The following is a 26263-nucleotide window of genomic DNA, read 5'->3' as shown; positions in this document are numbered from 1 at the left end:
TATTTCTTTTCTCTTAAAGTTTATTTGTTTCTTCCATGAGCAAGAGGATAAAAAAGGCAGAGGAAGAGGAAAAGAGCATTCACACCCACAACAGGATCTTGAGGCCAAACTGCCCCCAGCCTTCACCCAGTCCTTCTAACTCAGGGAAGTCTTGGGATCTGAACTGTGAACGTTCACAAGTGACATTGTCTCACAAAGTGCTTTACTGCTGTGCCAACCCCTCATCTTGTTCCTTTTAAAAATAAGCTACCCATTTGTAAATTGCTGATGTTTATGGGACATTGTCCACAAAAATTTTTGTAAAGCATTAATGATTTCCTCTTTCTCTCATCCAAGCTTCACTCTAACTTCAATGTTTGTCTAATTCAATTTTAGCAGAATTCATGTTGCTCTTATAGGGGTTCTTTGTAAACTGATGTCTTATCCTTCATATTTCCTCAGACTAGATCCTCTAGATCTTGTTCAAATAAATGATAGCAAGTTAATTAGGTACAAATTTTTTTGAAATCTATACATAGTTTTTTTTTCATAATATACTTTAGTCATGAACTTTTTGAAGACCTCCTTCATATTTGATAGACGTTTATAGTTACTCAACGGCAGTAAAGTAAACCCTTGTTATTAACACTCTCTCACATTCTACCACAGAAGATAGCACAAGTACAATAAATTATTTATTTTAAATAAATCATAAGAGGACATAAAATCATGTAACTACTCTTTGTGCAATTAACTTAATATTATTTGGGGACCAGCCCATGGCAATGCATAAAACAGCTGGATCCCACATGGTCAACTGGAAAGTTTGAGTCCTGGACCCAGCAGCCTGAGAAACATGCCAGCTACATGTGCATGTGTGCCCAGAATCTTGACAGGAGGGAAAGATGGAGGAGAAGGAATTGTGGTGTGACCATTCCCCACGGTGGTGTTTTCTCACTTCCTCCCTTCCAGTGAGTGTACATGCCATCTGGCAAACTATAAAAAAGAAGAATAACATCATTTCAATTTAAATACATACATAGGTTTTATGTGGCTGAAATTCAAATGTTTTATTCTGTATGCTTCTTTCTTAGTTTATATTATATTGCAATCATTTTATATAGGTTTATATCATTTTTACTATGTATCAGTTCAAGATTTTGTCCATAAAAATGTTGGATTGGTTATATTGATCCAATGTAATTTACTTAACATTTCCCTGAAGGTTGAACAAGGTTGCCTTGTTTCCTGTCTTTGATTTTATAATTATCTTTGGTAGGAATATGTTAATGTGACATTTCATTCCTTCTGCTAAATGCTTTCTTGAGAATCTGTTTAAGGCAGAATTGCTGGGTGTGAATATCTTTACATTTTTTCCTATATCCTGTGGTAATGGATTTGCCTTCCAAATCGCAGATCCTTATTTATATATAGATAGATAAATAGTTATATATATATAGTTATATATCATATATGTGTACATGTGCAAAGTTTCATATGTAAATATTAAACAAAAGTATATCTATTGTTTTACATTGAGTGAAGTATGTATTGTGTTTGTATAGATATAAGTTTGGTTTTGCAGTTTAGTAAGTGTGAATCTTACAGTCTCATGAGGCTTATCTCAAGGTTAATTTTATTTGCGTTTCTAAATTCTACTTCTGGAAGATTTTTGATTGCCAAGAAGAACTGGAGAAACTTCCTCTCAGCAAGTGAAGGTGGAGTAAGGAGACATCGATGATCGTTATCCTTCAGCTCATTTGATTTGTTTGAAAATTAGTCTGTAAGATTACAGTTCTTTGTTCTTTAAACTTTTCCCTCTGTGTTGAATCAGTTTGTTTCTTATGAACTAACCCCCTTCTGTTTGTCCTGAAAAAAGAAATCACAGATACAACAAAAATCCTCACCTTTGTCTTTCCTCTGTTATGGAGAAAGGGGCACATGCTTCTTTGTAATCAAACACCATTCTGTGGTTAGAACCAGTTTTTGATGTCCTTCAGAAGTCACAGCAGCATTATTTTGATCCAGAAATTATCTCACTAACTTGGAGGTCAGTGGATTTCACACTGGGTAAGGCTTCAGCACAAAGAATCCACATGCTGATTTTGATATTCATTAATCATCTAGCTAATTTGTTTTAACGTAGGAGTGCTGACAGCAAACGAATGTTATTCCAGCAACGGTGACTGCATAATCCAGACTATTATGGCATTAATATTTACGAAGCTGGCAGGTCTACGGTGAGATAGGGTCAGTGTTGTCTTTCACTCTCATTGCAGATAGATCTATATTTAATTCACATCTGCTGTGATCTTTGGGTGGCCTAGATAGGGCCAGTGGGATCAATGGATTACACCTTTTTCACCTTGTTTTGATTACTAGAGCAATAGGTGTATCAAAATGCTAGGGTTTATGAATCTGTTTGATAAATGCATGAGTTTTATTTTAATATTCTTTAGATTAAGATGAAAGTAAATTTAACTGTGCAATATACCACATATTTGAATTTAGTTGCCTCGCATCAGATCATAGTGAAATTAACCCAAATTAGAAAAAGCTTTGTTTATACTTCATAAAGATGGAGAAAGTAGATACATTTATAAATGACCATTTTAGATTCTAGAAACCTATATTTCTCTGCACAGAGGTTATAGATATGGTAACTTTTCAAAATATCTTTGTATTACTCTCACTTCTTCTTTTGAAGGGGTTTATCTTTCGGTATGTTGTTAAAAGTGATATTTACGGGCTGGTAGGTAGCATAGTGGCTAAGGGCACTGAACTCCCACATGACTGACTGTGGTTCAAGTCCCATACCTGGCAGCTTACTTTTCCACTTTCCTTCTCTCTCTCCCTCTCTCACACTGTCCCTCTCTTGTCAAATTAAAATAAACAAATGAATAAATAAATAAAATTGCATAAAAGAAATACTTCTTTTTAAAAAAGTGGTACTGAAACAGGTTAACTAATTGATCTGAAGTCTTTCAACCTGATAGTGATTGAACAGGACTCTAATTAATGGCCACTAATTCAAAATTCAAGGACTGTGCATTACCCAACATGGCACCCTTTGCTGTAGGTACAAAATGCATGATTGATTTTAACGAAATTATGAGCTGAAACTGGTATCCATAATTGAGAGACAAGAATCCTCCCTTCGAACCTGAAATGTGCACATCCTCTTGTCAGTGTCTTCTCAAGCGAAATACTCCCAGGAATGGAGATATTGCGCTTACTTGAATTGTAATTTTCTGGGGGTCATCACCAGAAGGCATTAACAATCTATTTGTTGATTCAATATATTCAAGGAAATAAAGTTAATATCTTTACCTGATTGGGATACTTAAAATACAAGAAGAAAATAAGCTTACTTATTTATTTATTATCATACACATCATTACCAGCAGACCATTTTCCATCTTTGTGTCTGCTACATGAAAACAAGCTTTTTAAGGGACTCCTGCTTACTGCACCAAGCTACAACTTTCACCTAGTAGAATAATAGAAGAAATAAATGGTTCTTTCCCTGAAATGTTTACACTGTTATCCACAGTCCTTTAAACAGTAGCGGAGCTGTGATTCTCTTGATTTCCTCACTCATTCTGTTATTAGAGAAATTCTTAAGTTCTTCCATGGGGAACTATTTTTCTGTCTTCACTCTTTTCCTGGAGCCCGTCCTCAGTTCATCAGGGTACTGTCAGAACGCGGGAAGCGTGTCTATGCTTTTTTCTCTCCCATATGTGGTGTAGTTGCTCAGCTCTTTCTCACACCAGCTGGTAGGTTCTATGCAGGACAGAAGGAAATTGGGCATTTACAGTCAATTTGCTTGTGGAATGCTGGTCATCCAACGTTGAATACACACATACTTAAAAGTTAAGTAGATGTCAAAAAGCCAAAAATAGAGGCAATAGAACAGCATAAAGGAGGATTTCTTATAGTCAATAAAATATATCCTTGACCTATCATTGATAGGTAGAGTGAAATACGCTGACAAAACCGTTACTTTTTAAAAATTAGCCCCTTAAATATGAGTCGTAACTCTAGATAATAAGTAAATAGCACACAGACTGATATGTCTTATATGTTAACTAATATTTGAGGAGAATTTTCATTAAATTAAGTAAATTTAATTGAAGAAGTAGAACATTGGAGCTCTGAGCTATCTTTTCAAAGGGCAGGGGAAAGGAGTATCATTGTATTTAAAGGAGTACTTAGGAACTTGAGCCAAAAAGTTCTTTAAGATATAAGATATATTTTTCCAGAACCTAATGCAAACATTAGACCCTTGTATCTAGGTTTTATAGCTCTTCGTTTTAGTGTTTTTATCCAACATTTATGTCCTCATGGTTGACAAGATTCTTCTTATTGTTCAATACACTTGTAATGACTTACAAATGCAAAACAAAAGAAAGTTAAGAATTTTCTTATAGATGACTAACAAATAAATACATAATCCTTGAAACATCATTTGGATTGGCATCATTTTAAGGTACTGTGTTTAAGGTCATGGTCCTTTGTTCTAAACCTCACTGGGCTATTTGGATACGATACATTTTTGTCTTTGTTTAGCTGTACCTAAGTTTTACTTTTCCTGTTATGTGAGAGTATGCACTAGATAATTTGATAATAGTTATTAAATAGAGAAAATAATTATTTAAAAGTATATTTTAGAAGCTGCAATTAGCATCTTATCTGGGAATTTGAGTATTATTATTATTTAATTTACTATGTAAACATGTAATTCAGTACATTTATATAATTTGTTTAAGCAAATTACTCTTAAGAAAATAAATAGAACATGGACTTTTGTCTGGAACCAGACAAGAACATCCTCAGGGCAGTTTCCGGTGTACTTACTTCCTTTCTCTCATCTAAGGCCCTAACAAGGAAGCTATCCTGACTTCTAGCACTTGTCCTTCCAAACTAATCCCGAGTCAAGGTTAAAGTACAAATCCCTATTTAATACATAAAGGAAAACTGATTCAGAAAGTATTCTGTAGTGACATTATTTCGTGGGAGTGGCCAGACAGAAGTTAAGATGAGAAGGGATTTTTGATTATAAAACAGTTTGTGGTTGCTGTACTTTTTGTTTTGTATTTTTAGTTCACCAATATAGGAAAATTGAATTTTATTTTTACGTATAGAAGAGTTATTTTTTTTTCAATTTTTACATTAACCTATCATAATTACACAAATTTGTGAAGGATACAATATGATTTCTCTGTACATGAATACAAGCGATGATTAAATCAAAGAAATTATTATACCAATTATCTCAATCATTTGTCATAATTTTGTGTGTGGGATGTTAAAAATCCTCTTTTACAGCTACTCTGAAATGTACAGTTAAGTTGTTAACTATACTCTTTCTACTCTATTTGCAACACTGAACATAATTCCTCTCGTGTATCCGTAATTTTGTTTTTGTTAATCAGCATTCTCCTACCTCTTATCCTTCCCAGCTTCTAGTAGTTATTCTTTATCTCCGTTGTCTCCCCTAGCTCATATAGCAATCAAAGGAGTAGAAAACAGAAACAAACAAGCAAAAAGCTTGACTCTAGGAACAGTATTGGTGATATTTCCTCTCTCCTCTTTTTCTTTTATTTTTATTTGCCAGAGGATGTGTACACTCACCAAAGAGCAAAGACGGAGACAGAGAGGGAGAGAGGGAGAGAGAGAAGAGAGAGATGGGGAGGGAAAAAGCACCCCCTTTGTGACACAGTCACGTTGCAATCACCTTCCCATTTCTCTATCCCATCAAGATTTGGGGCATGCATGCACACATGCCTGGCGTGTTTTTCAAGTCACTGGAGTTGGGATTCAAACTTCATGTTCAGCCATATGGAATCCAGTTCCCTTAAGCCCCTGGACACAGGGTCAGCCCAGTGATGTTTTCTTTACCACACTTTACTCATCTCTTCCTTCCTAGCTTTCTTCTTCTGTTTATTCTTTTTCCTGTCTCTCTTCTCTCTTCCCCTGTTTCTTACTTTCTCTTCTCTTTATTCCTCTTTGATTCTTCCCTTTAAAAGTTGTTGTTTGTTTAAATAATGATCACAAAAATAAAACTGCAGACCTAAACACTGATGTCCAGTCTCTCCCTTCAGGAAATGGAACATGATGTTTTTCTTCTAACACTGTCAGTATGATTGCTTGACCATTGAGGAGGGCTGAAATATAAAATGGAAGGATTCTTTCTAAGCCTTTCTTCTCAGGAGTCCTGACACCCAGTGTAGTTAATTGTCTGCAGCATGATAAAATTCTAAACCCCCTGCCTGAATTTTTAGTTAGAAGCAGACTTGGACTGGAAAAGACTCAAGCAAACGTTCCTTCTTCCCTCCTCCTCCTCCCCTCCCCTGTTCTTGGTTGTTTTCCCTTCATGCATTGTACAATATCCAAGATTTCACATGGAAACACCCCATGGCTTGTTTTTCATTGCAAGTTAAAAATCAACTTAATTTTGTTATTTTTCCCCCAAGAGGTCGTCCCTCCCTTTAAAATGATTAGGCTTTTCTTTTGAGTAGTTACCTGAGGTAAAAATCTAATTGGCACATTGGCCCCTGAAAAATGAAGCCAACTCTAGGGCTGGTGCCAGCCAAGCTGATGCGTGGTGAGCACTCTGAGCAGGGGCTCTGTTTCACACCATGATTTAAGATACCATGTGCTTAGCTCCGACAGTAAGACTGCTTTAGTTGGTAAGCATGAGAAAACAGAACTGTGTTTCCTCAATAGTAAGGAACAAACCAACTTTAAATACCACATTTATGTGTATAACAACAGTATGCTGAATGACAAAATACAACAAAGATTCCTGCTAGGGAGACCTTCAATGCCTGCTGTGGAGGACTTGGACCTTTTTTTGCTGCTTTCTGTTCACTAGCTGAAGCTCTGGTGCTGTCAACATGAGGTACAAAACCATCCATTTACTGGTACGAATGAAATTACTGTCTGCAAACTCTTCTTGGTGTGATAATAAGATACATATAACAGTATTTAAGAAAAAGACCTGGGAGAAATTTAAATACTATCTCCCCAGTCTTCCTTGGCAAACCAATCAATAGATCAATAGTATACTATAACTGAAAATGACCTGTGATGAAAGTTTTTTGTTTTTCCTCCCTAGTCAGGTATTAATTTCTATGCTATCAAAAAAATTTATAGAAAAAAACTGTATAATACATTGCTGGGGATTGCAAGAAATTTAGTAAAGAACAAATTAAACAGAAGGTGTATCTTTTCCACTTGTACGAAACACTGAATCAAACAGTGACAGATCATTCTGGCAAATGGGTTCTATTTTTGTAGTGGCAACTTGTAGATATTAAAAATCTGAGTGCGTTCTCAATGTTTCTGCAAGAGAAAATTAATGTATGTGCTGGTAGGCATAGCAGGGCTTTGAAACAGAACTGAGTCCAAGGCCCAAGAGGGCAGAAATATTTCTAAACTGTGCCTTTTTGACACACCATCCCGTTTGTTTGATCCTTTTTTCTTTGGACTCAAACACTTGATATAAATTTGGCATTAAAGGACTCCTCCAATGAATAGGAATGGAGAAGGATTCAGCTGGCTTTAGGAATTAGAGAGGAGAAGAAGAATTATGTTTCCAAAAGTAGCTTCCTATGGTCAGAGACTCACCTTCCCAAAGAAAAGATATTTTTACACCAATACAGTTCACTAAGTTAATTCTTTGTTTCTCAAAGTTTAGGAGATAGACTGTCTTTCACTGGTGTGTGTTCCTCAGTGTTAGAGCTGTTTCCGGGGACCAGCAGGTGGCACAATGGTTCATCGCTGGACTCCCACATAGTCAGCTATGGTTCAAATCCTGAACCCGGCAACTTAAAACTCATGCCGAGCACATGTGCATTCATGTCTAAAATCTTGGGAAGAGAATGGAGGATAAGGGATCATGCCATGATCATGGCATCCCCCTCTAGGGGATGATTTCTGGCTTTCTTTCTCTCTATCCCTTTCTGTCTCTCCAGAGAGTGCACATGTTCCCCATAGAAAAAAATCTCTCTCTCTCTAAAAAAAGAACCATTTTCATTTGGTTTATTCTAATATCTTTCAGTTGCAGTCTAAGTTCTTGTGTGTGTGTGTGTGTGTGTGTGTGTGTGTGTTTGTGTGTGTATCTGGGCATCCTAGGAGGCTCTTATTTTGGTGTTTTTCTTTTGTAGCATAAATGTATAGGAAAAAATATATAAATATATAGCATATACATTTTATATATATTATATATTACACATGTAGCACATATATATCTTGTAGCATAAATATATAGGAATATATATATAGTTATATAGCATAAATATAGAAACTATCTTTGGAACACATTTGGAAATTAATGCTTCTGAACCTTATTTAATTTTCTCATCAATAAAATTAACATAATTTGATGAGTATTATAAAAATGCATATAATTCACCAAGCAGATCCTTTGGCATACACTGGCCATATAACAAAAATAATATTCATAACAAAATGCAAATACCTATAATAATTTTTGTCTTGTGGGGGTTCTGCATTGAGAATCTAAAACAATAAAATTGTTTTCAGAGTAAACAAAAAAAAATGGTTCTAGCACTCACTGATCGAACTAACTTGTAAGTGTATTAAACTTGATAACATAAAAATAAAGCCTCTACGTATCATTCAGTTGGTTTCAGATGTGATCGGAAGTCCTTTCTTCCATTTATTTAGTACCTCTTTGACTTGTAAAGGAGTAAGAAAAAATATGCTTTGTGAAATTTGCCAAACAAACTTTGGTCTTATCAAGAACAACCATGAGCCAAGACTGTGAACTTTCTTAGTTGTTGTTTAAAGATTTATTTATATAATTTTATTAATCATTATTATTTTTTTAAACTTTTCTATGGGGCACATGCATTCACCAAGACACACACACACACACACACACACACACACAGAGAGAGAGAGAGAGAGAGAGAAGGAAAATGAGAAAGCAAGTCACTAGGTCGGGGACTTGAACCACGGTTGGCCATGTGGGCGTCCAATGCCTTAACCACCGTACTACCTACTGGTCCCAAGTTGTTTTTAATCTGTGCACTAGATTGTAAGATTTTAGGTTCCTTGGAAGTTTATATTCAGAGAAGCTTCAACCCATAGGAAAAAAACTGAGATGAGAGACTCTGGGCTTCTGCACAGAACAACTTTTGCCTCAGTAGCTTAAAAGTGTTTTTCTTTCAATAAGCTCTCTAAATGTAATAACATGTTGACATACTGTCATTGCATACATTTTACTAAGCAATTTCATCCCCTGAACTCATCCATTAGTGTATAAATAAACAAAATGGGATATTATCATGATGCCTTATTTGTTAATAAGAAAGGAATGAAGTACTGACATAGGAAACATCGCAAATGAACCTCCAAATCATCATACTAAATGAAACAAGCCGATACAGAAGAGTGTATTAATGTAAGGTCCCACTTTGGTGAAATATCTAGAACACCCAAATTTATGTACACAAAAAATAAATTAGCAGTTGACTTGATAGGGTTGTAAGAAGGAGGAAAGACTGCAAATGGAACCAGAGATCTCATGGGGAGACAGGTCACAGTTTAAAAAAATGAACTGCAATTATGCTTGCATATCTTTACAAACTGACTAGACTCAATGCATTGAACACTTAAAATGAGTAAACTTTATAGCATGAAAATTGTGCTTCAATATAGCTGTTAAATAAGAACGATAACAATTTCACATTTTTTTTTTTCCTCCAAGTTACTGTCAATGGGAAAAAACATTGCCTTGTGTACTATCATTGTCCTAAACTTTGCTGCAGCAAGCCCAGGACAACTTGTTAATGACGATCATGAGACAAGCCTTAGTCTTTAGAGCCTAATGTGTGAAAGATTTGTTGAATTGCTGCTGATGGAGTGGACACAATAACCACACACTCTCAGGGGAATATTATTGGAATAAGTGATGAAACTGTGAAGGATACAGATTCACAAAACTTCAAGCATTAATTTTGGGACTTCTCTGTCAATTATCTTCCTGACTTCTTATATTTAACCATCTGTCTAAAATTTGACCCAACAACAAAAAAAAACATAAAGAGTGTCAAGGAGAATTATTTATTTATTAGTGTTCGTAGTGCCCTCTCTGTACTGTCAGCTGTTTTACAGATTAAGAAAATGGGAGGGGAAAGTTCCGCAAGAGGGAAAATAAAACTAAGGCCAAGTTTTCTTTCTGTCATTACTCTCCTCTCTCCCCCCGCCTCTTCGTTATTTTTCCCCCCAGCCCCTTCTTGCGACTTTGACAAATGACAATGCATGAAGAGAATTTATGTTGGGTCTTGGAGATTAGCACATTATCACAAGCAAAACAGAGCCCCCAGCCTCCGCCACTGGGGAGCAATTGAAAGACTCTTTGAATGTGATGCATGGGTCAAGACCCATTTCTGAAGGAGTGGGGATGCTGTTATGCTGGGACTAGTCTGGATAAAAGCCCTTGGAGAGCCAGGTGAAGACACTGAGGGTTGGATGAAGAGCATTTAGCCAGAAAGCTCATTCTGGAAAGGAAAGAGGAACCGGGTTGCTCCCTGAAGACCTCCGTGTTGAATGATTTAAGGCTACCTGTAGGAAATGCCTTCTGCTTTATTGCTTTTTCGTCTCCCTTCTTTTCGGGGGAAAATAAAAAAGCACAACACAGACCTTCCCTTCCTTCAACTCCTGTCAGTATTCTCCAAGGAAGTTTTCGAAGGAACTTTATCCCATCACTTTTCCTAAAAGGTTCTTCCATCATTACAAGAAATCTGCAGATTAGAACGCATTGGGCAATAGTAGGCTTCAATTTCTGAAAAATGTTCAATGATATAAATAGTTCTTTTAAAAGTGTGCATGCTTAGTTTCGAACTTCATGCTTAAACATCAGAGAATATTAGTCATGAAGTAATTTCAGGGAAAAGAATGAATACCAGATTTCGTATTGAAATACTCTCAGAGCCTACATAATATTAACATGGTCTTTAAGTTAGAAAACTGGACAAAAGGTTCTGAGAAAGCATTCAAAAGAAAACTGTTTCTGAAGGACATAAATACCAAATATTACTATCCTAGGTATTAGAAAGCTAACTTTTGTTCAGAGTATATAATGAAAAATGAAGAAGTGAAGCTGCAAAAACATCAACGGTGAGGTGATACTGTCAAATATCTACATAGTCATAGATACAGTCATAGATAAATCTGGGATTACCCAGCTTAAAGAAGCCATTATTAAAAAGGTTTACCGTCCTGTGTTGTCTAAGCCTGCAGACAAAACTGTTCTGCTAGAGAAGAGAACCTCAAAGTCTCCTTGTCTTTCTGCCATTACACATCACCTCTGCTTATTTTCATTTTCTCTCAGCGCTCCCCAGGTATTTAGTCAAAGTTAGTGCAATGTACCAGTGCAGTTCTGCCCCACTGGGGACATTGTCTAAAAAACATATTTTTGCTGTCTCATCAAGAGGGCTGCTATAACATCAAGTGTACAGAGGCCAAGGATGGTACTAAACATCATTCAATGCACAGGTTGGACTACTTTACACAGCAGAAGGTGATTAAACCTAAAACGTTGGGAAACCTTGGGAGACAATCGATTTCAAGTAGGAACCAAGATTCCCTCTTTTAATTTCCTTGAAAGACAAAACTTCTCATAATTAATTAGGATATTTCATGAATCTTGGCTTCCTGGAGATAGCCAATTAGTTATACTACTTGCTACTTTCTCTTGAGCAGATCTAGAAGTAGATTTGGATAGCCAACAGCAAGCACCCCAAGTATCAGTTCTACAGTCAGTAATGCTTAAGTGTAGAATTCAAACCAAATTAGAAGCCAGCATAATTTTCCTATATCTTTCTCCATGAATTATACTCATCAACACACAGTAGGACAAGCAGAGAAAAATAAAACTCTCCCTAAGGGAACCCTTGGATGTTTAATATGATACATGAATTAAGAATGAATATTGTCTGTAGGCTGAGTCTAGTGAGAACCTGGCATAGACAGTGACCCTTGTCATTCATTCACCCCTCATTACAGTCACTCCTCGCAAGGGTGAAAAAGGATATAAAAGTTCAGTTCATTTGAAAGTATAGATATTTTTCTTGCAAGGTCATGAAATAGGGAGAAAGGATCCCTTTAATCTAAAAACCTTCTCTGAAGAAACAGAGTTTACTATGCTGAGTAGGGAAGGTACAACCAATGCAACCAATGTAGGAAGCCAGGAAATGCAGCACTATTTATGTTAGGAAAAGATATTGTTACATGTTCCTTATAGGAAGACAGAAACATATTTATTTTTATACAGTTTTGCTATAGAGTGTGTGTACTCACTAGAAAGAGACAGAGAGAAAAGGCAAGTGTGAAATTACCCTCCAGGAGGATAGCCACATCACAATTCCTTCTCCTCGAGTCTCCTCTCTAGATTTTGGGCAGGCACATAAACTTGTCTGGTGTGATTTCTTACTCTTTTGGTTGTTTTAGAGAGCGATTTTTTGTTATGGGCATATATGCTCACTGAAGAGGCAGAAAGAGACAGACAGGAAGAGAGAAATCACGTTCTCCCCCCCCCCCGGCCCCCCGAAGGAATGGTCATGCCGCAATTCCTTCTCCTCTATTCTCCTCTTGAGATTTTTGGGCACACATGCACATGCCCCTGGTGTGAGTTTTAAGTCATCAGATACAGAACTCTAACCATGGTCAACTACGTGGGAGTCCAGCAATGTAATCATTATGCCATCTGCTGGTCCCAATTTGGTGTGATTTTCAAGCTGCTGGATCTGGGGCTTGAGTTGTGGAGTTGGCCATGGGGGTTCTTACTTTCTAAACCTCTAAACTACCAGCTGGCTGCAGTGGCAGAATTAATCATTGAGTGGAAATGGTTCTATACAGAGAACCCTATTAGAAGATGATTGTAATGTCATAGATAAAATAAGATGGAGTCTGAAATAAAGCAATAGGAGTGAGACAGAGAAGAGAAAGTAACTACAGGAGTGAATAGATACAGAAGGTACTTTAGAAAGAAGAATCTAGAACTATCAGAGTTCTGTTTTCTTTCCTTTTTGGTGGTATATTAAAATATATTTTATTTTGATTTCTTTTATATATTTAATTGCTATACATCATTTAGCCTGTACAGTGAATTTTCCAACATGAATACACTTCACACCCGTCTAGGTGGGAATTCTATTCACGTTGTCATCAGCAGATAATAATCCATTGCTGAGTACCATAAATGTCCTGATCTGAGGGCCGAAAAGATGCTACATTTTATTTAACAGACACTTAAGAAGCCCTCTCTACGTGGCAGGGACTATGGAAAATAATTTGCAAAGATTGAGTCAGTTCATCGTAATAACAATTCCTACAAAATGGGTATTGGCATGATCTCTCTTTGTTGAAAAGAAAACGGAGCACATGAAAGCTAAATTGCTTGCTCAATGTCATGTGACTAATCAGTGATGAATCCTAGATTCAAACCCAGGCAATGAGTCTCCACAGTGTGTGACAGCATTTCTACTATCCCATGTGTATGTAACAAAAGTACAGTCTTGGAAAACATGGTACTTTCTCTGGGTATTTATTTACTTGTTTAAATTTTTTGTGGAGCATTTAGCATTTTCCTGAACAAATCCAAAAGGCTGGTACATTCTTTTTTTAAATTTTATTTTATTATTATTATTTTTTTAAAGTACAAGCCAAGATGATCTGTACATTTTGGAGTTCATTTTCTTTTTAAAAAAAATGTCAAGAAGAAACAATGGGAAATACTCATCAATAATGAAATTAAGAAATGTGGATACATCGCAGGGACATTTTTTTTATCCAATCATAATAGTTCCAATCCAGAATAGCAGCAGTAATTGTGTGGTTGGTTTGTTTATACAGAAGGTCGAACTCCACCTAATAGACTGGGCAGGTGAGAAAAGTATATTAATATATTTTTAAATTTTGTCAACCCCTTTTACTGTCTTTGCCGGGCAGAAATTACTACACTTGTTAATGCCTGACACCACTTCTCTCTACCATCCACTACTACCGCCACCAACACACACACACACACAAACACACTTCCTCTCTTTCATATCCTCACATCTACATTATTTATATTGATAAAATCCTGGCCCTATCGAGTGACAGATCCTAGGAGATTTTTAGTGTCAGGATCATGTTCCCTCCAATCAGAGTACCTTTCTTCGGTATACAATAACTTCAGAGTTCTCCCTTCCTCAGATTTACCTAACCTAATAGACATCCATGTGAGGACATTGGGGAGCTATTCTTTTTGTATCAGCTTTTGGCAATGATAACTTTACTAACACTGTACAACAATACAAAACTGTGAAAGTTTAGGGAACCTTGGTGAAACAGCGAGATATTCATTTTGTATAGGAAGCATCTGGAAGCCTATGTTTGCTCTAGAAAACTGAGAGATACATCACCACAACCCAGATTCATTCATTTTCCAAGGCTAATAATTTGATTTCAGAAATACAGAAAATGAAAGACAAAAGTACCTTAGACAGCAGTTTCAAAATTTTACTTTGGTGATCGAAGTAGGTTGGTAAAAGCATTGGTTTAGTCTGTGAATATGAGGGTTGGAAAAAGGTCTACTCACCTGACAAGAGTATGTGTCATCTTTAGAACCCACATAGGTGGTTGAGCATGACAGAGCACTTTACTGGCAGCTGTTTAAAACTGATTCCACAAATTAAAACATTACTATAGAAAAGGAGACATAGATCCCTTTTAAGCGTATTATTTTAAACTTATTAATAATTTCTTTTGAATATAATTAACTCTATCTATAGTTACCTATTAATCACACTGTGCTTGCTTTTGTTCTTCTCTCTGTGTGATTTAGATGAGCCACAATGCAAACATTTTGTGTGTACATATACTTGTGTAGTGTATGCTAGTACATAGCTGACTATGTCATTTATTTATTTTTTACTTTTGCATTAGGGGTCATAAACTTGCCTGAAAGATGGTGGGGGGGGGTGAGAAATCAACCCTCAGGGGGAATAGCCACACCATAATCCTTTCTCCTTCATTCTCCTCCCAGGATTTTGGACACGCACCCATATGCAATCAGTGTGATCTTAAGTTGCCAGGTCTAGGACTTGAACTGCACAGTCAGCCATGTAGGATCCAGTGCCTTAACCTCCATGCCACTTGCTTTCCCCCAATCTATATTATTTGTGTTATTATTAAAGTAAAATAGTAAATTTTGACGTTTTTCTCCCTAGTTGAGGATTTTTTTAAATAATAGCTTATACTGAAAACACTGCCTTGTATAAAGGCTAAGGTCTTTCAAGATGACTGACTTACCAAACATCTCATAACCTTCAGATAAAAAACAAATCAGTGTTTTCAGAAAGTAATTTGTGATTGTGGACTGTTGTATTAAGAAGAAAAATAATGAGGTTTGTCATCAATCTCTCCGTGTGGCATACAAGGGCCAACTTGTTGAAATTTTGTAGGCTTTTGTTTACAAAGAAAACACAGACCCTATGCTGCTCAAAGTCCTATCAGTCCACACATCCATAGGAATCACATCTGAAAAGGGACCGCTTAAATCATAACCTTTATGGATAATCTAATCCATAAGGAGACCAAAACTACTTTGCTCTTGTGAATAAGAACAAAACCTAAGGAATTTAATTATTTGTGAATTATTCATGAAGATTTTTATCCTGGCTCGAGGCTACAGTTTGAAAGAGAGACAATCACGGATTGTTGCCAATCAGTGTTTCGTGGAAGAAAAATATGGACTATTTCAGCCTCAGGATAACACCCAATATTTCCAGGTTGTTTAACAAAACATAAAAGAGGTGTTGCTAGAGACAAGTGAACCTGGGTTGGAAATAGAACTGAAAGCCAAGCCTCCGAGAAAGAAATGGGGTATGGACTGTTGCTGGGAAGAAATTATTGCAATGAAGTATGTTCTTTAGTCATGATGCTCAGATTGTAAGTTATGTTTCGTGAGAAACATATAGCCAAGTGCCAAAACCTCCAAGTGCCAAAGTTAATAACATGGAATCTCATTGATCTGCCTTGTACTACTGTCTTCCTCAGTGGCCAGAGAGCCCACAAATGGAGAAGTGTGACATGTAAATACACATACACACATACGTGATTGTGCCACATTGTGTCACCTATTCCCCACACCCACCCAATCACCAATGTATCTGTTGGATACAAGTAATTCACATGAACTCAATGTTCGACATGAATGAGTCTTGGCAATATTATGGAAAACGAGATAACAGACTATGACCCAAGATGTGTTAGCTATGCCCTTCCCATAACTTTGGCAGGTGAAGAAGAGACCAACCATTGAGACAGAGAAATTTACGAGTGATGTGCAGGGAAGACCTCTCCAAGAAAGTAACATTTCTTCTAAGAGAAGATAACTGTGGAGGAACTTGTCAAATGTGAATTTCAGAAGAGGCCATTCAGAAAACAAAGAAAGCAAAGTCTCTTGAGTCTGGAATGAGGTTAACATGTATTAAGAAATAAAAAGGAAACAAAAAAAGGTTAAGAAAAGGGAGTAGAATAAGGTGAAGTAGCAAAGGAAGTCCAGGACCAGACCCTGGACGTCTCCGTGGACAGAGGAGGTAAGGTGCTTGGGTTTTGGGCCAAGTGCAGCAGTAAGTCATTGGAGAGGTTTAAGCAGGGAGATGGGCTGTTGGGGCCCATGAGTGGAAGAAGCCAGAGAACTTTTAAAGCTTGTTCACCTTGACAGAATGGTTGAGAGTGAAGAGAAGCAGTGGGAAGAGAGGAAAGTTGCTGGATTTGATATTTATTTTAGAAGTGGAGATGATAGGATTGGATGTGAGGAGTGAGAGGTACAGAGAAACTAAGAATTATTAAATTGTGTATAGCTGGTCTCATCTTGCTCAGTAGGGTATCCCTGACTCAGCACAGTGCTTGGTATATCAGTAAACACACAATAAACTTCACTACAATGAGAAACGATAAGCTCTTTTCGAGGTGCTTACTATAGATTACCTCATTTAATTCTCACAACCTCAGGAGCAAGTTCTATTGTTTTCAAGTTTTTAAAAGAAAGAAACTGCTGTCAAGTAATTTGGTTAAGTGCATTGGTCAAAGTTAAAACAACCAGAAAGTGGTTCTAAGCAGAAGACGCAGGTGGTTTATCTGACTTCTTCAGAGCCCAAGCTCTTGTTTCCTTTTTCTGGAAATAAGGATAAATGCAATCCATCAACACCTTTTCCAAAAATTAAGTACATGAGGTTTTTGTTTAGTAGTGTTCCTATTACTGAAATATGCTTATCTTTGGCTTTGGATTTAATAATTACCATCATTTGTTGTATGGTCCCATGTGTCAAGGACTCTATGAGATATTTTACATTTGTTAAGTTAATTTAATTCTAACAAAAATATATATGAGACAAATACAAGTGCTATTCCTGTTTTACAATTTGAAAATTAAAGACAGATTTTATATCAATAAAGCCATTTATTTTAACATAGAAGTTAATGGAATAACAAGTAACATTAGGAAAATAAAAATTAAAGTAACCTTGAGATATTACTATATACCTGTTTGAATCTATACATTCCAAGACTGACAAAACCAAGGGTAGTAAAGATGTAAAGAAACTCTCATAGTGCTGCTGGGAATTTCAAATGGTGCAACTCTTATGGAAAACTTCTGATCAGTTTCTAAAAGAGTCCATTCTACTCTAAGGATTATATCCAAGAGAGATGCAACCATTTCATGACAGCTTTTTGATTCACATAATAGTTGGTGAGTACTTAAGCAGGTATCAAATGATGTACTTGTAGGGGTTCTCCAGAGAGGTAGAGCAAACAGAATGTGCCGAGGCTTATTATAAGGAATTGGCCTTTGTGATTATTGAGGCTGAGAAGTCCAGACTCAGGAGAGCCGATATTATAGTTTCAGTCTAAGTCCAAAGCCTGAGAAGCAGGAAGAGCTGGTGGTAGTGTAAGTTCCTGAGTGCATCTGAATCTCAAGCTAGGAGGGAAAAACGATGTTCAACCCATAGACAGTCAGCCAAATCAGCCAGAGAGAGGGAATTCTTTCTTTCTCTCTCTCTTCTTCTTCTTTTTTTTTTTTTTTAAGAAGACCCCGTGGTGTACCTAATTTTTGGTTGTTGTTAAGTTACACAGAAAACAAATATTTGGGAGTTTCAGTCTAAGTCCAAAGCCTGAGAAGCAGGAAGAGCTGGTGGTAGTGTAAGTTCCTGAGTGCATCTGAATCTCAAGCTAGGAGGGAAAAACGATGTTCAACCCATAGACAGTCAGCCAAATCAGCCAGAGAGAGGGAATTCTTTCTTTCTCTCTCTCTTCTTCTTCTTTTTTTTTTTTTTTAAGAAGACCCCGTGGTGTACCTAATTTTTGTTGTTGTTAAGTTACACAGAAAACAAATATTTGGGAAAAAATAAGCTGACCACATAAAGTCACTGTCAGAGCTGGAAGGCAGTGAAGTGAAGTCCCCAATCTTCACAGCACCAGGGACTGGCCTCTTGGAAGACAATCCAAGAATGAATTCTTCCTTATTTAGTCTTTTATTCTACGCAAGCCTTTAATACATCAAATAAGGCCCACTAGTATGTGGCAAAGCATTTCATTTTGCTCAACCAATTCCAATGTTAGTCTCACTCACACAGCATGGCATGAAAGGACCTCTTTCAAATTGCATCTTTTTTATTTTTTTTAATTAACTTACATTCATTCACTGAGCATTGTCACAGCATACAAAATGTAATTTCCCATCCAGAAGATGCTGCATAGTAGCTTAATTATACATGTTATTGTCAATAATTCTAGTTTCAAATATATATGTATACATATTTTCTCCCCTATTTCTCACCCTATGCCGTTTCCCACCCTCCTCCCACACTATCTCAGGTGTCCACAGTTGTTTTCCACTTCTTTCCCCTCCACATTTTATTAATTCACAAACCTTCCTAAATAATCTAACTACTTTCAATAGCAAGTTCAGCTGATATATACACATCTATGAATACATGTCTGACTTAAGGCATGAAATACTGAGTAGAATGAATATACTATAAGGTAGCACCTAGCTGATGCTATATAGTTTATTATGGTCATTAATTATGTATTTTTTACTATATTGTTTTTAATTTCAAGAAAAGCAGATTTAACTTTAATAAATCAAAGTAATGCTAAGGAAATATGCTTAAAACTTAAAGCCAAGAAACAGGTTGGGATTCTGTTCAAATAGTAGGTATATGAGCCTATCAGCAGCTCAAGACAAGATAAAAATCCTTAAAATCAGAAAACAAAGCCTATATGAAAGAAAGATATTGTATGTATCCACTCAATATATACCGATTATCCACACTCTATGATAGAGAGCAAAAAATTGGAGGACATAAAAGCAGTGAAGGTACTTAATGAGAACAGGACAGTGTGGAATGGGGGAAGTGAAGAGAAGAGGATAGAGAAAGATAGCAAGTGAACAATAGAGAGGCAGGACGTTAGTGAGAAACAGATATGGCTTGTTGACTGTTGATGACATGTATAGTATTCTCAACTGGATTGGTCTGAGAAGTATTTCATGATGGGCAAAGTATTTTTACAAGCAAAATGAGAAATAGAGATTGACTGTTTTAAAAAATAATAATAATAATAATAATAATAATGATTGGGGAAAACATAGAAAAGATATTGAATGTTGAAGCGGGGAGATTAATTTCTTTGTACTGTCTGACTTGCATGGCATTCCCTTTTGAAAAAGCAATGTAATACACTGTAAAGTTATATGTAGTCCAATGTAATATAAAGAAGATTATGATGATAATAAAAAATTTAAAAAAAAGAAAACAAAGCCTAGGAAAAAAATCAACAATGTTTTAGTCAAAAGTCATAAAATTCTATTTCACCAGTTCAGTCTCATGTACTTATTAATCTTTTGTTGTGATTCAATTTTTCCAATTAAATTCTGGAATATAATATTCAACTCCAGACTTGTCCCCACAATTAAGTTGGCCATTTTCTTAGTTTTTGAAGTCTTATTTCTGTGTGACTCTATTTAATTTTTCTGGAATAGCACTCCCTACAGAATTCCTTGGAGATCTGGTCTGCTGTTAGTAAATTCTTTCATATTTTGTTTTCCTGAAAATGTTCTTGTCTTTTCTTCACATATGAAGGATAGTCTTGTTGGGTATAGTATGCGTGGTTGCAATTGCTTTTCCCTTAACACTTTGAATATATTTTCCCATTCTTTCCTCACTCTCATTGTTTCTGCCCAGAGATCCACTGTCAGCCTGATGGGATATCCTTTGTAAGTAACTTGACGTTTCTTTCTTCTCAATCTTTGTATCTTCTCTTTGTCTGTGGTTCTACTCAATCTGACCATAATGTGTCTTGGAGAAGATCTTCTTGGATTGATTCTATTTGGGGTCCTTTGCATTTCTTGGGACTGGATCTTTGAATGCCTCTCTAGGTTTGGAAAGTTTTCTTCTATGATTTCATGGAATAGATTGTCAATGCCCTTATGGCTGTCTTCCCCTTCGGGGATACCAATTATCCTGATGTTTGGATGTTTGATGGTATCTAGTATTTCTTGTATAGTATTCTCACATTTTTGAACAATTTTCTCAGTCTTCGTGGTGGATTTTTCTAGGCCAGCAATTCTATCTTCCACAACTGAGATTTGATTTTCAGTGTGGTCTAGTCTGCTTTGAATACTTTCAAGGGAGGTTTAGACTTCCTGTATTATAGTCTTCATCTCTAACAGGTCCATTCGATTCTTTTTTAAAGTGTGTAATTCCTCTTTTAGATCTTGCAAGAATTTACTCACCTCCTAAAGCTCGTCATCTCCTTTCCCCTGCCTCTTCGGCAGTTCATTGTCTCTCTTCTCTTCGATCTCTGTGAGCTTTGTCACCATGAAAATTCTAAATTGTTTATCAGACATTTCCATGAATTTCATCATACTATCTGAGGATGAATAGGACTTAATTTTCCTTGGAGGAGAGGTATTTTCTTTTTTTTTTTCCATATTTCTTGTGACCCTGAAGTGACTTCTAGCTGTCAGATGGATGGTGCATTTCTTTTAATTCTTGAAGTTCAGTCTGATTGTTCAGAGGCATGCAGGAGGAGGTGATCTGCAATCTCTCTTCCATTCCGTTCTCACTCTTTGTGCATCAAAATCTGTGGGAGTAGAGGAATACTCTGACCCTAACTGTATTCAGATGTATAGATTCTGTTCACTTGGACCAGATTAGACACTTAGGAGGCAGAGGCTGAGAAGCAAAAGTGTAAAGATTAAAAAAAAAAAAAAGAAAACAATTAAAGCAAAGAAAAGAAGAAAACATAAAATAGGAAGAAAAAAGGATAATAAAAATTATAGATTTTAATATTAAAATGCAAAAATTGAAAACCATGCAGTGTGCAAGCATGCCGCATGAAAGCACTAGTTCACAGCTGAAGTTCAGGATCCATGTGGAGGTGGGCCTGGGTTTGTGCCTTTCCTAACCAGAAGGGGAGAGGCAATTACTAACACAATGAAGGAGCTTAGAAGCCCAGAGAATACTGTACCTTGAAAAAAAAATTAAAAATTAAAAGACTCAGGGAGACACAGAGAGACAGAGAGAACTAGAGACAAAGAGACAGGTAATACTACCTACTAGAAATAAGTGAGGAAGAAGTCTCAGCAGAAAGTCTTCATTTTAAGTCTCCGAAAGCACTAGTTCACAGCTGAAGTTCAGGATCTATCTCAAATTGCCTCTTTCCTGCAAATGCCTTTCTTTTCTTTTTATTTTTTTCACTTTCTTTTAATTTCTTATATTTTTATATTTAATCACTGTTTACAGAATACAGAATGAATTTTCCCAGCATGAATATACTATATATTAGTCCATTCAAAGATATGACTATACACATTATCATCAACAGATAATTTTCTATTTTTGTGTCCATTTAAATACTTTGCATTTTTCCCTCCCTTAATTTCTTCCCTTCCACTCCCCATATTTCCCACCCTCCTCCCACACTGTCTCTGGTATCCACAGTTGCTCTCCTTGCTTTTAAACCTTTCAGTCTTTCAGTTTCTGCCATAGAGTGAAGACATTTGGGATGACTCCATGTCTTAGCAACTGCCAATGCCTTTCTATCCCCTTCTTCTAGTCATGCTAACTGAAGGATGTCTGGGATATCATGCTCTCACGTACATTTGTGGTTTTTGGCTTTAGAAATGCTACCTCCTGTATCTGAAGCTCTTTCCCAAATCAAATCTGGGTAACTACTGTTTGCATTTCTAATTTCTACATAAATATCATATTCTCCTTTAAGCTTTTCCTGATTCACAAGGACTCCAGTTGCTCTTTAACATCCTGAAAATATCATGTTCTAGCATTTATTAAATCATATTACCTGGCCTCCATTGTTCTCTGACTTTCACTACTGGATATTTTTCTGATAACAAAGAGTTATTGTTATTTTATTGAGCATCATGTTCCTATGATGTTTTGCAATGCCTAATACACAGCTGATTCTCAGTGAACATTTCTTGAAAAAAAAAGCTCAATGAATTACTTTCCACTTACATAGAAGTGGAGAATAAATCAGCTTTACAATTAAAGAAACAAAAGAACAATGCTTAAAGAAGTACCTAGTTAAATACTTAAAATAATATAAACTTAATAAAAGAGATTGCTAGAATGATTGGGAGTCACAAGGGTGGACTGACCAATGGTATTTTAGATACGTAAGCCATGAAGGGCTTTCCTAAAAAGGTTTGAGCTAAAACCTAAGTCGTAAGAAAAATCCAGCAATGGATTGAGCTTGCAGAGCTCAACAACGTCCCTGCTAGAAGACACAGTAAATGGAAAAGTTCCAAAGAGGAAATAGGCTACTTGGAGGTATCAGGAAAAGAAAAAAAGGCCAATTGTTTGAATCATGGCTCACAGGAAAAGACAGAGATGAGACAGAGTCAGGCAGGGTGGCAAGTGAAGCCTTGAGCAGGACCATGCAAGGCATAATTAGGAATATGCTTTGGATTCCCATTCATGTGTAGCTTTGGCTTTCTCTGAACGCTCTTTCCTAAATAGCATTCCTTTTCCTTCTTCTTTCTGCTTCCTAACTCTACCTCTTCTCAGTGATTATCAATACCAACTACTGTACTATATATCTATGTGTCTTTTTGCCTATCTTCCCCAGTGTAATATAAGCCATAGGGGAATGTTTTGTTTATTGATCTATGCCCAGAGCCTAAAAGAAGGCTTGGCACATAGATAATGCTCAACTAAGATCTACTGCATAAAGTATTGATGTTTTATTCAAATTTTAATGAGAGCTATAGGAAAAACAAACAAAAAATGAAGAGTATAAATGAAAAACAAATTAGAAGCTGTTTGTAACTATGTCAGAGATCTTAGGGTATTATATTGAGATGATGGCCACATACCAGGTGGGAAGTACCTGCATATAGGATGCTCTTGGGGGACTATAACAGTAGGACTTGCGATGAATTGGATGCTGTGGGTAGGAGACAAACAGATAAAATAAGATAGCTTTCTTGTTTCAAACCAATGGATTAGGTAGATGTGACAATTAGATTATTAACAGAGATAAGAGGAAATCTTTTCTAGGACAGTCATTCATTTTTTTTGAGACGAGTTAACATTCCTAATTATATTACTAAACACACCCACACTTCATGTGTATGCAGAACAAGCATCCTAATGCCACTTAGCTTTGAGGTTCTAACTTTGAATTTAAAAGTGTCCTTTGCCTAGAACCATAACTTTTAATGGTCAAAGTAGGAGCCTATCCATTGTCCCAAACATGTCACTTTCAGTGCAGCATGTTAGTGCCTTGAATGATTATGTCCCAGACACCCCGTTCGACCTAAAAAAGCCCATTATATTTCTGCTTTTCCATCTTTTGATAAACAGCACTGCTTGCCTTCTTTTGTTTTCCCTTTCAGTTAGGTAAGAGGAAAACTATTGTGTTTTAAAAATTCAATGTAGGGGGACCAGCAGTTAGCGTAATGGCTATGTCGCTGGACTCTCACGTAGTCGACCATGGTTTGAGTCCCAGACCCGGTGGCTTAAACTCACACCGGACACGTGTGCGTGCGTGCCTAAGATCCCGAGGATGAAGGAGAAGGGATTGTGGCGTGGCCATCCCCCCTGGGGTGTGATTTCTTGCTTTCTGTCTCTCTGTTTCTCTCTGTCTGTCTGGCGAGCATACATGCCCTACAGCAAAAACCTCTCCAAAAAAAAAAATTCAATGTAGGAATAAAAACAAACTGTTTCTGTTGTTATAGAGTCACAAAATTATACAAAACAATAAAAATATTTTGAACATTATGTTTTTAAAAAAATGAAACTTTATTGTAGGGGATTTTTAAAAAAAGTTGTTTCTATACTTTTATCTGGAACACTTATTTATGGATGGAACCACCAACAATGATTTTTTCTAGTTTTCTGTTTAAGTCTATTCTATCAGTATAACTACTCTGTTCCATAAATAATGCTATACTATCACTGGGAGATGGCACATTTATTAGAGTTAAGGTGAGCTAAGTGCTGCGTGTTCATAAGGCTTACATCTACTGGGCTTTTCCATGAAGTCTGCATACCAACAGTAACCAATTATCTAGGTTAAAAATTAGTTTTGGAAATGTGATATATGATTACAATAATACTAGACTAAATAATAAAATTCAATTGTCCCTATTTCTAGGGCTATTATCAGAAGTAAATGAAGTATATTTTATTTTGTTTTTAAATTTTTGCTAAAGAGTGCATGTGCTTGCCAGAGAGAAAGAGAGAGAGAGAGAAAGTCCCCTCCTCCCATGGGAGATGGTCACGCTCCAATCCCTTCTCTTTTATTCCCCTCTCAGGACACTTTGGGCATGCACGCATATGCGCCAGTGTTTTTTCTTTAGTTGTTTGATTTTAGACTTTTGCCATAGGGTACATGTACTTGCTGGAGAAAGACAGAGAGATACAAAGAGGGAAAGTGAGAAATCACATCCCAGAAAAATGGCCACACCACAGTCCCTTCTCCTTGGCTATGCTCTAGGGGTTTTTGCCACGCATGCTCACGTGCCCAGTGTCTCCAGGTCTAGGACTTGAACCATAGTCAGCCATGTGGGAGTCCAGCACCTTAAGCAGCTGGCCCACTCAGTGTGTTTTTGAAGCCACAGGGTCTGGGACTCCAACTGTGCAGTGGACCACATGGCATCCAGCTGCCATAAACACCATGCCACTGGCTCACAGATGAGTTTAAAAATTGTATATTTAGAGTAATGCCTGAGACATTCTAAAGAAACATAAGTATTAAACTCAATGATAATTTCATCAGTACTTTTCTGAATATCTATGTAGCGCAATGATGTTCTAGACAATGCCCTGTACACTTTTTGAGCATTAGGTAATTAATGCTCACAAGAATCCTCCAAGATACGATTTTTTATTTCTTTCCCATGTACAGGAAAGAGGTTGAAGTTAGGAGAATTTTAATAAATTACCCAAGGCCAAATGCTAGTAAGTAATTATTTGTCCCTCATATGTTCTCTGGCAGGAAGAAGAAATTCCCTGAGGCAATGCACACTGGGCAAATGTGTTTGGATGAGGAACATGTTTGGAAAATTTCAGGAAATAGAGAAATGCTGTCTATGGAGTAACTCCTGAGGTGGCTCGAGACAGAGCATGTCATGAAAGAGAAAAAGCAAGAAGCCTCAAAAATGTACTAGTAGGAAAAAGATAAAGAAAAAAAAAAGATGTAGAGATATGAAAGTTTAAATCCTAGCAATGTTAAACTTTGGTCCATACAAAAATAAAAGAAAAAAAAAGAATCAGGAGAAATTTACTGTATGACATAAACAGAACTCACTTTTTTTTTCCCTGAAGAGATCATTGTTTTGGATGTTTTTCCCCTAAAAAAACTGCCAGTGAAATATGTTCAAACATTTCTCCCTATAAACAATTACACTTGGACTAAGAGAGTCCATTTGTTAAGACTCCTTAAACTTACTTGATTTCAGTTGCTGTTTCAGTCATTGGAGAGAATCTGGTTTTCTCCTCACAATGTACACACCTTCTCCTGTCCACTCAGAGTCTATCATTTCCACGAAGATTAAGAGTTCATCCCAACACATTTATTCTTTGCACTGAAAAAAAAAAAGTAATGCATTTATTTAAAAAACGTTAAGAGGGGGATGAGATCATTTATTATTGGTGAGCTTTAATAGTATCTAAATAAGAGGACAGGTATTTTCTTTTCCTGTTCGCTTACTATTATTTCTATTCCTGCT

At 36.5% G+C, this 26263-nt stretch overlaps 1 long non-coding RNA gene across 1 annotated transcript in view; it reads right to left on the bottom strand.

Annotated features, from left to right (window-relative positions):
- Positions 1-23416: 23416 nt before the first annotated feature.
- The window catches only part of LOC114009759 (uncharacterized), a 3421-nt gene continuing 574 nt past the window's right edge, over positions 23417-26263 (bottom strand). The window contains exons 2-3 of the long non-coding RNA XR_003551148.1: positions 25984-26119; positions 23417-23475 (exon numbers count right to left, since the gene is read on the bottom strand). This is a non-coding gene — a long non-coding RNA (uncharacterized LOC114009759). The remainder of the gene's footprint in view (positions 23476-25983; positions 26120-26263) is intronic.

Source organism: Tupaia chinensis, unplaced genomic scaffold, assembly GCF_000334495.1.
Source record: "Tupaia chinensis unplaced genomic scaffold, TupChi_1.0 Scaffold000618_1, whole genome shotgun sequence".
NCBI lineage: Eukaryota > Metazoa > Chordata > Mammalia > Scandentia > Tupaiidae > Tupaia > Tupaia belangeri.
This window is presented reverse-complemented; position numbering and strand designations above follow the sequence as displayed.